Consider the following 12,881-nt stretch of genomic DNA (forward strand, 5'->3'; position numbering starts at 1 on the left):
AGGCACGTGTCATTCCAGCTGTGTCACTGCTGAGGAGTCACTTGTCACCCAAACCCTTGGAGTGTTAAGGGGCTGTTGGATCTCTTAATGTACAACACGTGGAAGTGGGTGGATCCCTGGTTGGGTCTGTTGGTCAGGGTGGGTCCAGAGAACACTGAGCAGGATCCTGTGCCCAGCGGTCCAGAAAGAACCAGAAATGTTCATCACCTGCACATGAGTAGAAGAGTAGATTTAGATGGGATATTGGGAAGAAATTCCTCCCTGTGAGGGTGGGGAGGCCCTGGCACAGGTTGCCCAGAGAAGCTGTGGCTGCCCCACTCCTGACAGTGTCCAAGGCCAGATTGGATGGGGCTTGGAGCAGCCTGGGATAGTGGAAGGTGTCCCTGCCCATGGCAGGGGGTGGAATTGGAAAGGCTTCAAGGTCCTTTCCCACCCAAGCCATTCTGTGGTTCTATGACCTTGTGCAGGGAACAAATGAGTTTCTGTCTCCCAAACGTGTTCAGAAGGTCTTCTAGAGGAGCGCTGAGGCCCGAGCATGCTGCTCCCTTCCCTCTGTACCTACTCTGGGGCCTCTGAACATCAGCGTTTTTGAAGCAGAAATATTCTGACTGCATCACAGAAGACTTTCTAATGCTAAAAGGAAGCAGCCCAACCACACACATTATTAATGCCAGAAACATGCAAATGGCTTTTGTACAGGAACCAGCAGCTCTATATTGGGTTCTAATTGGGTTTTGTTTTCAGAAGGAAGATATTTAGGGTTCTATAGTGAACATGCTGCAAAAACATTGAGAGCAGAGCCCTCCAACCCAAACAACCACATTTGAAAAAAGCTGGGGGAGCTCGGATCGATGTCGGCACTGGCACAGGGGGATTAGGGAAAGCCTGTCCTTTGGCCTCTTCTGGCCAGATCCCTGTGCTCTGTCTGTCCCTGGCTCTGGGGTCTGCCCTGCCCTCAGATTTACAGTACATAACATCAACCAGAGGTGCTGCTGAAGGAATTCTTTGAGTGTTTCTGTTCCAGTAAGGATTCATGGGCCTGACTTTGAATTATGGAGCCTTTGTGCTAGAGAGATGTTTACAACAGAACGGTGACTTTCTCTCTCGGAATCCTGAAAATACTATTATCTCAAGCTTCAGGAGGAACTTCTGCACAGAGACCACCCAGGACTCAGAGCTACCTGTCACCAGAACACCTCTGCTCCCCCGTGTTCCTGCAGGGAGACTGAAATTTGGCACAGGTTGGGCTGAGCCCTCACCACCTGCAAGGGCTGGATGGAATAGCAGCTATGGAATAGCAGAGATGGAGATGTCCTCATCAGCAAAGTTTCTGGCTACATTCATGGTATCTTCAGCCTGGTGGATGGCAGAGTTTTGCCCTTGTTTCTGCTGGGGGAACATCCCTTCTGAGGGCCTGCAGGATTCCCCCTGGTACTGCTGGACTCATTTCACTCTTCTTCCTGCTGCTGGTTCAGGCTGCCAAGCGTTTCCTTCCTTCCTCCCCTGGAGCTGTGTCTGTATCCACTCCTGTTTGTGTTCCCGCTTTCCTTCAGCGGCCTTTTTTAAAAATTATTTTGAACATCAGTTGCACTTCTATCATATTTGGATCCTGCTAATTAGTGCTCACTGCACGAGGAGAGGACAATGTCCCTGTTCTGTCACCTGCCCCATGGCCAGACCAGGTGGGCCCCCAGCACACCAGTTTAACCAGCAGACCTGTAGCTTCCCTCTTCTTCAGACCACGGTGGGAAGCAGCTCCTTTGGCTGCAGAGGGCTGTGACAGACACTGCTTTTCAGAGGTGATGGAGAAACACCCCTTGTCCTTGTCTCTCCCAGGATTTCCTTTAAGACAAGAAAAAATTGGACACCTGCAAGAAATGTGGCCCCCAAGCCCACCTGAAAGAGACGTCTGAGAAGGGGATGTCAGTCCCCATGGCAGCAATAGGAGCCTGGGTCTGTCCTGGCTCTGGGGCAGAGCAGGGGAGCCGGGCAGTGGGAAGCGGCCGGAGCGGAGCCGCGTTCCGGGCGGGAGCTGGCCCAGCGTTACATAACGCACCAGAGACACGTTCAAGTGATTAATTTGAGGCTCTGGCAGCCGCTTCCCTGTAATAATATTTTAAACATTACTTTTCCACTGGCCCTTGCCAGCGATCGTTATTTTGCACTGTGGAGGCTGTAAAATTTCACTTCAAGGATGGGTTTCACTCCCGTTACAGAATGTGTCTGGAATGTGCAGATGTTTCCTTCGGGGAATAGGGAGCCAATCGGCTCTAACACATCAGCCCTGTGGGGAGGACTCAACGTGCTAAGCAGCCCTATTCACAAAATCCCAAACAAACACACACACAGAGCCCAAGGAGCTGCACCCGCGCTGGGCATGTGGCTCCCGGCCCTGGGCATGGAAACTCAGGATCTGCTGGAGCTCAGCAAGGTTCTGGGCTGGGATGGTCACAGAGGGGTCCCTCAATGGGCTCTTACACAGTGCCACATGTTCTCTGGAAGAATTGGGGGAACTTTGGCTGACTGGGTGCAGATAAGGTGGCTTGGAACGACATGATCTCTGAGGTGCCTTCCAACACAAACCGTTCCAGGGTTCTGTTGGTTTTGAACTGGAAGAGCACAGGGTTAGATGGGCTCTTGGTGAGAAATTCTTGACTCATAGGGTGGGGAGACCCTGGCACAGGTTGCCCAGAGAAGCTGTGGCCGCCCCTGGATCCCTGGAAGTGTCCAAAGCCAGGCTGGATGGAGCTTGGAGCAGCCTGGGATAGTGGAAGGGTTGGAAGTGGATAGGTTTTAAGGTCCCTTTCAACCCAAACCATTCTGGGATTCCATGATTGACATCCCACAGGTATCCAGGGGTTGTGCATGTCAAGGACAAAGCAGCTGCTGTGGATGTGCCAGAATTAAAGAAGATGGGAAGATGGGATTTAATTGCTCAAAGAAATAGTTTGCATGGAGAGCGGAGAAGACTGAAAATTGCTTTTTATGGAACAGCTTCAAACTAAGGAGCTTCAAATTAAGGCTGTAACCATCCCTGAGGGATACGTGGTGGGGCTGGTCCTCTTTTAATAGGAAGATACAGGAGAGCACTAAGTTTTTTACTTCTCTAATTTTCTCTTTCCTTATCATCTTCACTGCAAGGAAGAGGAGAACAAAGCATTGGGGCATCAGGTCCCTAAAGAGGAGCCCTTACAGGGTCAGTCATGGACACAGAGAAAGCTGCAGAGGGACTTAGAAGGGGCAGGAGTGGCAGGATGAGGGGGAATAGCTTCACACCAATAGAGGGAGGGTTAGATGGGATATTGGGGAGGAATTCTTCCCTGTGAGGGTGGTGGAACACTTCCAGGGCACATCTTGCTCAGAGAAGCTGTGGATCCTCAAAACACTGCCACTGGCATTGTCAGAGCCTGAATGAGAAGTGGAAGCTCTTACAGAAAGTAAATGCACAAGATAGGAAAGAGAAAGGTTGGTTGTGATGAGCGTGGGCTCAGCTCGGGCCCATCAAACACTGATAAGCAAAAGAATCTTGAGGAAAAGTCTCTGTCCAGCAAGATTGAAAAGTTTCACAAGTGTATTGGGAATTAAAGGAATTAGATGATACTGGTCTGTTAATAGATGAGCATGGTCAAATTATCAATGAAAATACAGAAAAGGCAGGACTGCTCAGTAAATAGTTCTGCTTTCTATTTGGAAAAAAGCCAGGTGATGTATTTGTATCATATGAGGATGATGAAACACTTTCCACTCCAACAGTAACCGAGGAGGATGTTAAACAGCTGCTATTAATGTTAGACCTTCTTAAACCAGCAAGTTCAGATATTTTGCATCCAAGAATTTTAAAAGATCTGGCTGAAGAGCCCTCTGGGCTATTAATGTTCACTTTTAATGGATTTTTGGGCCTTAGGGAGATTCCCAGGGACTGGATCAAAACAAACATGTTGCCAGTGTTAACAGAAGGTAAATGGGGTGGTACAAACATTCATTAGCCCAATGTCCTGATTTTCTATCCCAGGGAGAAACACTGCTGTGACTAGCATGGCATTAGCTAAAAATTAAGGGGGATGGTGTAATTAGTGGCAGTCAACATGGAAAATCCACTTATGGAAAATTCATCTCCCAAACCTCTGCCTTTTAAGTAACTTTACAGATGGAGGAGCAGAAGATGCTGACGTTGATGTAATACACATCTGACTTCTGCAAGAAGTCAGAATTTGAATTCCGAGTCAAATTTTTGAGTTTGACTCAATGTCACATGTATTTGTCAGGAATTGGAATGAAAAAATCAACACTATAGATATTAAAGGGATTAAACACTGTCTTCAGAATGTTTCATAGAATGACAGACGATTGTTTGGGTCGGAAGACGCCTTAAAGCCCATCCAGTTCTAATGCCCTGCCATGGGAAGGGACACTTCCCACCACATCAGTTTGCTTCAAGCCCCATCCTGCTTTTAAGGTCCCTTGCAACCCAAACCTTTCAATGGTTCTCAGAGTCTTTATGTGAGATGGGAACATCCTCTGGAAGGCTGGGAGCTGCCTGCTTGGGCTTGACGCAAGAATTGGTGTGTGGAATCTGATGATTTGCAGTGTTTGAGTTGTTGGGATAAACCATGGAAAGCAGCCCTAACATCAGGACTGCAGGGAAAACACAACTGAACTGTGCTGCAGCCGTGGTTTGGCCAGGTCTGGGGGCCTGAACGTGCTGCACTTTGCTTTTTGTTTGCTCCCAGCTCTCCTGCTCTGGGGATTTTCTGTCGCAGGCAGTGGCTGTGAACTCAGGGCTGTGCTCAGCATCACAGAGCAGCACTGTTTACTTTGGGCTACTTTTAAACATACCAAGTACTAATCTGATGGCCCCCAATCCACGAGTTTTCCCTCTGGGGGGGAAGAAGGTAAGTCAAGAGGCTCATCAGCTCTCCAGACAGGCTGTGCTGCAAAATCCTGCTCAAAGTTGACCTCCATCATTGACAGTGCTCTGCCAGGCCTGGACCTGAGTGGGTCTTCCTTTCTTCTTGGGGCTTCCTTTCTTCTTGTCTTGTTCCTCATCAGCTATTTTCAGGGAACATCCCATGCTGGAGCTGAAGGATGTTGGTGAGAGCCTAAAATGGGGAGCCTCTTAAATGAAGTGTTGTTGGTAAAACATATTGGAGATGAAAATCAAGTGACAGACAGGGCTAAAATAGACACAAAACTTTTTCTTCAGCAACCACCCAGGAACCTGGAAAACTTGGAGGTGTTGGAGGGGGCTGTTAGCTAAAGGTTGAACAGATTGGGACTGTCAGCTGTGAAAGGGAAAGGTTTGAGGAGCGTTACCTGCCGTGGGAAGGGACAGTCCGGTTCTGGGGACTGGGGGAAGGGGAAGTTGTGTCCGTGTCAGCACTGAGGTGAGTCCTGGCAGGTCTGTGTGGAGCCAGGCTGGTGCTGTCCCCATCCCTTTGCTCCGTGTGCCCTGCAGGATGTATGGGCTGGGGAATTTGGGAACAGGGCCTGGAGCTCAAACTTCTCAAATAACTCAGGAGGAAATGGCCAAAAATGCTTTCAGTTTGGTCTGCTTAGCTTTGTGCTGCTCCAGCAGTGGGAGGTCCACAGCAGGAGCTCACCCCACACCCAGAGGGAGTCAGGGAAGTGGTGACACTGTCCTTCAGCCACCTCATGGCTTTGGCCATGAGACTTGCCTATGTGCCTTTGCGTGTCTGCTTTACCTGTCAAAAGAGGTTTTGCCTGGTTGCTGCTGTTTCTCCTAAATCCTCAATCCTTTGTGGACTCCAGGGCTTGGAGCAACCTGGGCTAGTGGAAGGTGTCTCTGCCCATGGCAGGAGGTGGAACTGGATGATCTTTAAGGTCCCTTCCCACCCAAACCATTCCAGGATTTCCTGGTCCCCTCTGAGGACTGTGTTTTGCTGCTTGTGGCTTTGTTTTTCCTTTGTTTGTGCTGCCGGTGCTGGTGCCTGACAACACACTGACTGTTCCTTGTGAGAAATGAGAGAATTATTTCCCTGTTTGAAGAAATTGCTTTTGATCTGATACTGCCTTATCAGTCTCACCTTCTGTCAGCTGGGTTGTGCTCTGAATTCAGCTTGGAAGTGGCATGAAGGTTTTTAGAGATCTCCCCATGTTTCAGAGGATCAGGCAGTCCCTGGTTCGTGGCTCTCATTCTGTATCAGTGATGCCCAAATTGTTCCCCTGTTCCTTTTGGGATACAAAACACAGATACCCCAGAAGGTTTCCAAGGAACAGGCCATTCAGACTTCACCAGTGTTTGCAAATGGGACGTGTGCTTTGGAGAAGACTTCCTGGAGTTCTTCATGTCCCTTGGCTCCAGCTCCCATGTCAGCTCAGTGACACATCCCTGTGATCAGTCCAGCATTATCCTGAGCCTCCTCCATCCCCTGAACCCTGCCTGTGGCTACTTTGCTGTGTACTGCAGAATTTACAGTGCTAGGACTAAGTAGCATTGGGGTTTTATTATTTCTCACTTCCCTAGAGGACAGCTGTCCAAGGAAAAGCCTCACTTATAAAATAAATACAAATTAAGTAATAAAAAGCCAGGGCACAAGGATTATCTACGCCATTCCCTGTCCCAGTGGTGAATTAATATCAGTAATACCTAAACATTTATTGAAAACTCTTTACTTTGTGCAAGGAAGATTAAGCACTGAGCAGCTCAGTTGTGTAATCCCCAAATTACAGCTTCCAGAGGGCTCCCTTTTTATGGTAAAATCAAATGTCCCTGGGCTCCCAACATGCTGACTTGGAAACATGCTGGGTTTTCAGGAGACCAGAGCTGGGCATTGGAACTGCTGTGTGTTGGCACACAGTGGCACAGAACATGGGGACAGGTGTGTTTTGGGGGAAGAAGTGGGGATCAGCGTGGAAAGCAGTAGGATTTGGGCTGCAGGCATCTTAATAGGATCTGCTTGAGCTCTGCCACGTGTGCTGGGGAGATACTTGGATTTATCACATCTTCGGTTGCTTTGCAGACTTTCCATGAAACAAATGTGTTCTTGCAGGGCTGACATTTCCCTGGCTGGAGCTGCAGACAGCTCGTTTACGTGCGGCGCTAATTATGGACATCAGCTTGATTTCAGTATTTGGGTTGCTGCTTTCCCAAGCTGGAGGTCTCTGCTGTTCCCATCCTTGGCTGTGGTGTCGCAGGGTTGGGTGATGCCTGAGGTTTCTTCCTTGTTCTGTGCCACATGAAGTCACCTCTTGGCAGCGAGGGAAGGGCCATGGCCGGCGCCAGCCCCGGTCAGTGCCAGCTCCTGGTCACTCGGATGGCTCAGAAGGTGGCAGGGACCTCTCATAATGGTGGCCATCCTTGTATCCTTCTCCCTGCCCCACTTGAGCGCCCTCCTGGCTTCCCCAAGCACTGGAGGCCCCTGGTGACACCCCAGTGCCTGTCTTGCCTTTGGCACTGTTTGGGTGTTGGGAGTGAGGAGATGAAGTCAGTTCAGTGTGAGGATAACTTGCAAGAGGAGCTGAGCTGCGGGTCCTGGATCCTGGGAGCCCCCTCCCAGCCCCCTGGCCAGGGGGAGAGGGACGGAGCACATGATGCCATGGCCTCCAGGATGGCCCTGCCAGAGCATGACGTCGCTGCATGAGGTAACACATCCCCTTTGTGCGAGTGGCTCCATCCCTGCTCCGGCTTCATAACCATATTTGGGAAAGTTTACGGAAAGCTGCTGGCTGCAGGGATGCGAGGAGCTGCTCCTGGAGCCACAGCTGCTCTGCAGACAGCTCCCACCTGGAGGGAGGGCTTATCCCAACCCTTGTGGGGGTGCCCTGGCCAGGGTTGGGATGCCCTGGTTATTGTGAGGATTTGTGATGGGGATGTAGTGACTGTGTTTGGGACACCCTGGCCGTGGTTGGGACACCCGTGCTGTGGCAGGGGTGCCACAGCTGGGAATGCAGTGCTCTGATCATGGTGGGGGTGGTCTGGGTGTGGGTGGGACACCCTGGCTGTGACAGGGATGCCCTGTCTGCGCATCCTGCAGGTGTTTGCAGCCTCACCTCCTCCATTTGCTCCAGGAATGAGGCATGGGCACAGGAGCAGAGGGAATGTAGGAGGGACTGTGTCACCTGGGGTGCCCCAAGCTCTCAGCTCAGTCTTTTCCCTGCGTCTTGGAGCACAGGCTCTCACAACCCCTTTTCCTGAGCTGTGAAGAGCCTGTGGCCCCAACCTTCAAGTTACTCCTACAAATCCAAGAGTCTTCTTGTGCTGGTGCTCAGGGGGAGGCTTGAGCAGGATGAGGCAAGGCAGTGAGGTAAGGGAGGAGTGTTGCTTCATCCCCCTGCTCAGGGAGCCCACAGTGATGGAGTGACCTGTTCGTGATCCTGCAGGAGGTGGGAGAGACATTGGGGTCTGCTCCTGGCACAGCTGCCCTGCGAGGGCATACTGCGAGTGCTTTACTCTCTTCAGGAGAACACAGAGTGTACAGAACATTGCAAAGATGCTCATCTCGCCTTGCATTTCGTATCAACAGTTAGGATTTTGCTGTAAGAAGATAAATATTCCATTTTTAGATGAATTTTTATGAAAAGTCTTTTGGGGCAAATTCCTCAGAGAGAGCCAAGGACTTGGGCCAGCATTTGAAACTCATAAATTCAAAATGAACAAATAAATTGTCATCGTGCTGTGACGGCCTCGGGGACATGAGGGTGCTCACAGCTGCCTGCCACCAGTGAAAGGCCCCTCTTGGTGCTGGGCTGCAGCTCTTGGGGGTGATGTGTGGTGGAGCTGGAATCCTTTGGCCTTGGAAAATCCCTGCTTCAGCATGATTGAAACCAGTAGCTGGTGATGAAGATCTCTGTGTGCTGTTTCCCTCCTGTCTGTGTTGAAAGGCAGAGAGCTCCGGGTGCAGGAGAGTGGTGAGACTGTTCCTACCAGCCAGGGTGTCCCTGCCCCTACTGCAGGACCACAGCATTGCTCCCCATGCCCAGCACACAGGAAAATTCCTGGGTTTTCGTATTTCCATAGCCATTTGTGGAAATAATCTTTATCCTCACCTCTGCACACTGCTTCTGCTGTGCTTCCTTGGAGGGGTGCAAGCCAAAAGACGAAGAAAAAAGGAATCAGATCAGCAAAAACCTGTAATTTTTCCTGGCTCAGGCGGGCAAAAGCACACAGAGTTTTTCCTGCTCTTTTCTGGAAAGTCTGTTCTGTGTGTCAGGCAGGATCAGCTCTGTGCTGCCTTTTGTTCCTGGAGACAGGGAAGTGTTTGCCATGGCAACATGGGAGGCAGCTTTTGGGCTGTGCAGGGGATCTCTTGGGCAGTTTATGGACCTGGCAAGTGATGGAAGGCTCTGGAAGCTCCGGGCTTCGCTGTGTCTCACCAGCCATCTCACATGTCCCTCTGTCCCTCGTCCTGACTGGTCTCAGGGTGTAGAACAGTGCAGCCTGGCTTTTCATAGAATCCTGGAATGGTTTGGGTTCAAAGGGACCTTAAAGCCCATCCAGTGCCACCCCCTGTCATGGGCAGGGACACCTTCCACTGTCCCAGGTTGCTCCAAGCCATGTCCAACCTGGCCTTGGACACTTCCAGGGATCCAGGGGCAGCCACAACCTGCATGATGGGGTGAGAAATGGGAGCACTGTGGGAGCACTGCTGGGCTTTGCTGGGAGCTGTCTTTCCCTGGCACCTCTGGAGCTTCACTGCCCCACAGAAACCTTGAGCCTTGATCACGGCTTACAGACCTGGAGCTTCTCTCCTACGGCCCCGCCGTGCTCTGCCCAAGCTGCGCTGGCTCCTCTTGCTCAGACGCTTCTCCATCTCTGGATGCTTTTCCCATTACTGTTCTGGCAGGACTCCATGCACCAAAAGGGCTGGGGAAGCGCTGCCCTCTCTCCCCCTCCCTCCTTTTTTGTGAGATGGAGGCAGAGCGGGCCCACAAATGACATAATGAGAGCATGACATCAGGCTTGGCAGCGGGGCCGCCCATACTGTGCCGAACATTACATGTTCTGTGGAATGAGGGAGCAAACAGCAGTGCCCCAAAACCAGTCTGGCCACCACAGTGGAATAACCCCTGGGCTGGCACTGGGGGGGCTTCTGAGCATCAGCGAGGGATGGGGTGGGTGGCACTGAGCCCTCCTGCTCCCTCCTGCTTCCCTCCATCAGCACCGAGCCCTCCCATTCCCTCCCTCTTCCATCGGCACTGCTGCAGGGCAGCAGCTGAGAAAGGAGCCAGTTCGTGATGCTTTTTCCCCCAGTATTCCCCAAGTCCATCGGGAGCAGGTTGGGCCGGTGGTGTCTGTGATGGATCCATCCTCACCCTCTCCAGGAGATGGGCTGTGAGTATCCACAGCTCCAGAGAGGCTCAGGGATGCAGCTAGCATCACACAGGGAGTTGGTAGCAGGGCTGGGATGGAGCTGAAGGCTCCCAAGGCTCAGGTTGATGCCCTCATTACTAAATATTCCCTTATTTTCCAAAGCTTCACCTTCCTCCCAAAACCAACTCCCTTTTCCAGAAGTGTTTGAATCTCTGCCTTTGCTAGGCAGATAAGTGGAACGTGGCTGTGTGGGGAGCTAGCTCTCTGTAACACCGTTCGTGTCTTGTACTATAATTTTTGGTGACTTTTCATGCCCCATGTCCCACAGAATGTGGAGAAGCCTCCCAGCCTCTGGCATTGCATGGCTCCATTTTACAGGTGTAAAATGTTGAGAAGTTGTGACTCGTGGCTGCCCTTTTCCAGGAGGCACAGCGTGTTCCTGAAGTCCCCTGAGCCACAGGAAACTGCATTTTTCTTTCTTCTTGAGAGGAGGGCAGCAGGCTGCGTGTGCAGAGAATGTCAATGGAGAGCCTTGTTTGCTGCTGGCTTCAGCTCTGCTTTGAACCTGCTCTGAATTTCCTCCGGCCTGGCAGTGGGCTGGGAAAATACAGTCGTGGCAGTTTGTGGTACCGCCAGGCTGAGCTCTGTCCCACAGCCTTTGCCTTGGCTTTTATTGCTCAGTATTTCCTGGTTTATTTTTTTTTCTGCAGCCCAGCTTGGTTCACAGCCACCTCTTCTATGCCAGGAAGGCATAACACGATTTTCCATACACGTTGGAGAGGGAGCAGTGGGAGAAGGCAGCAGGCAGCTCCCCGGCTCCTGGCTGGAGGTGGCAGGCGCTGGATCTGCCACCATTCCTCACTTCTCCCTGCTGTCCTGTCAACAGGAGCTCTGCTTCCCTCGCAGGCTCGGCACCCAGGAGGTCAGGGAGGGTGAAAGCTGAGAGGTTTTATACCAGTTCCTCATGGGATCATGAAGGCAAGGAAGCAGCAAGGGAATTGGCCCTCGTTTGTAGGTACCAGTGGGTGCCAGCTGGTGCCTGGCCTGGGTGGAGCTCAGCAGCGTCTGTGAATGTGGGAGACAGAGGGCGGGAACCAAGGGCTTGGGATCCTTGGGAAGCATCTGAGTTGTAGTGAAGTGTGACAAAATGTTGGGGTTTGGGTTAATTACAGCCTCTGGAGCTGAGCCCCAGCCCTCCCCTGGGAATCCCAGAGGTGGAACATCTCTGCACACTGGGCTGTGGGTCAGATGGGTGAGCTCAGCTGATCACACCTGATCATCAGCTGGGCTGTGGAGTGTGCAGGATGGCAGCCAAGGTCCTTTATCAGCAGATAAAGGAGGACAAGGCACAGGAGCCCTCTCCAGCTGTGAGACGCAACAGTGCTGGCACCCCAAAGACAGGATCCGAGTGTCCTGACACCCTCCCAAGCCTCCCCTTGCACCATGAAACACCATGGAAGAGGCTCTTGGAAATGGCAGAGCCCTGTTTTTGTAGCAGCTGAATGGTTTGTTTTGGAGGTTTTGCTTGTCTGGGCGAGGAGCAGGAAGGCATCCGAGCTGAAACTCCCATTTCCTTTCCTTGGACTTGAGGTGCTGCCTAAAAACTAAATGGGCGACTTCCAGGTATTTCAGAGGAGAAGGGAAATATTTTCACTGGGCTCCCTGTAAGGTGGCTGCTTGGTGGTCTGGTCCTTTCCCACACAGGTGCAGTGGTGCAGGAGGGTGCAGGGACAGGGCTTCAGTGTACAGAAAATGCTCGAGGAGCAGTGGAGCTGGGGCTTCCCCAAGGAAGGGTCTGTCCTGGCTGGCAGCAGCCTGGATTCCAGTCTGAGCTGTCTCTGTGCTTGTCTTCCAAGGGGGAGCTGGGAGCAGGTTTGGGGGTGACTTTGCTGTCCCCTGTGTAGAGTGTGACTCAGCCAGGGATGCTCTGTGCTCCTCCACTGCTGTCCCAGCTGCCCCGAGACAGAGATCGCTAGAGTGGTTGGATATTTTTGTTAGCATCCTTTTTTTAATGTATTTATTGAACTTTTATTTTGCACATTTCTTGGATTCTGTATTGGTGTTGCTGGTGAACTCTTCTGAATCCAGTCTCAGCTTGGCAAAGGACTCCCAGACAGCAAAATCAGGGAAAATAAACCTTTTAAAGAGACATCCATCCCTGTTACTTATCCCCAGTTTCCTGGAATCGTACGTAATTTTCCTGCCAGTTTGGCAGAATTATTTTCATTTGGATAAATGAAGTTTAAATGTCAGATCAAACCAAGAAATAATTGATTAGGGGGTAGAAATAAGAGGTGAGACAGCCAGGAGAACGGAGAGGAGGTGTTTGTAGGAAAAAAAGTGAGAAAGGAGATGGCAGGAGAACGGCTGTGGTGGCAAAGTGTGTCCAGCCCTGTCCTCTCTTGGGAGCTCTGCCAGAAATCCATGAAGGATAAGAACCATCATATGGGCTTGGAATAAGTGTTTTGATGCTGCTAAAAGAAAGTTTAGGCCAAAGGAGATTTGTCTGAAAACGAATAGTGAAGTTAATTGGGAACAAGTGGAGGCTGATGAGTGAAACTTTCACTTCTTCTCTGAGTGACATTTAAATTTGGGAAGGAGGATGGTGGGT

At 51.2% G+C, this 12,881-nt stretch overlaps 1 protein-coding gene across 2 annotated transcripts in view; it reads left to right on the top strand.

Moving 5' to 3' along the window:
• PKD1 (polycystin 1, transient receptor potential channel interacting) overlaps positions 1-12,881 on the top strand; it is a 79,685-nt gene that overhangs the window by 18,112 nt on the left and 48,692 nt on the right. The gene's annotated exons all lie outside the window — the stretch shown is intronic.

Source organism: Aphelocoma coerulescens, chromosome 14 (genome assembly GCF_041296385.1).
Source record: "Aphelocoma coerulescens isolate FSJ_1873_10779 chromosome 14, UR_Acoe_1.0, whole genome shotgun sequence".
Classification (NCBI taxonomy): Eukaryota; Metazoa; Chordata; class Aves; order Passeriformes; family Corvidae; genus Aphelocoma; species Aphelocoma coerulescens.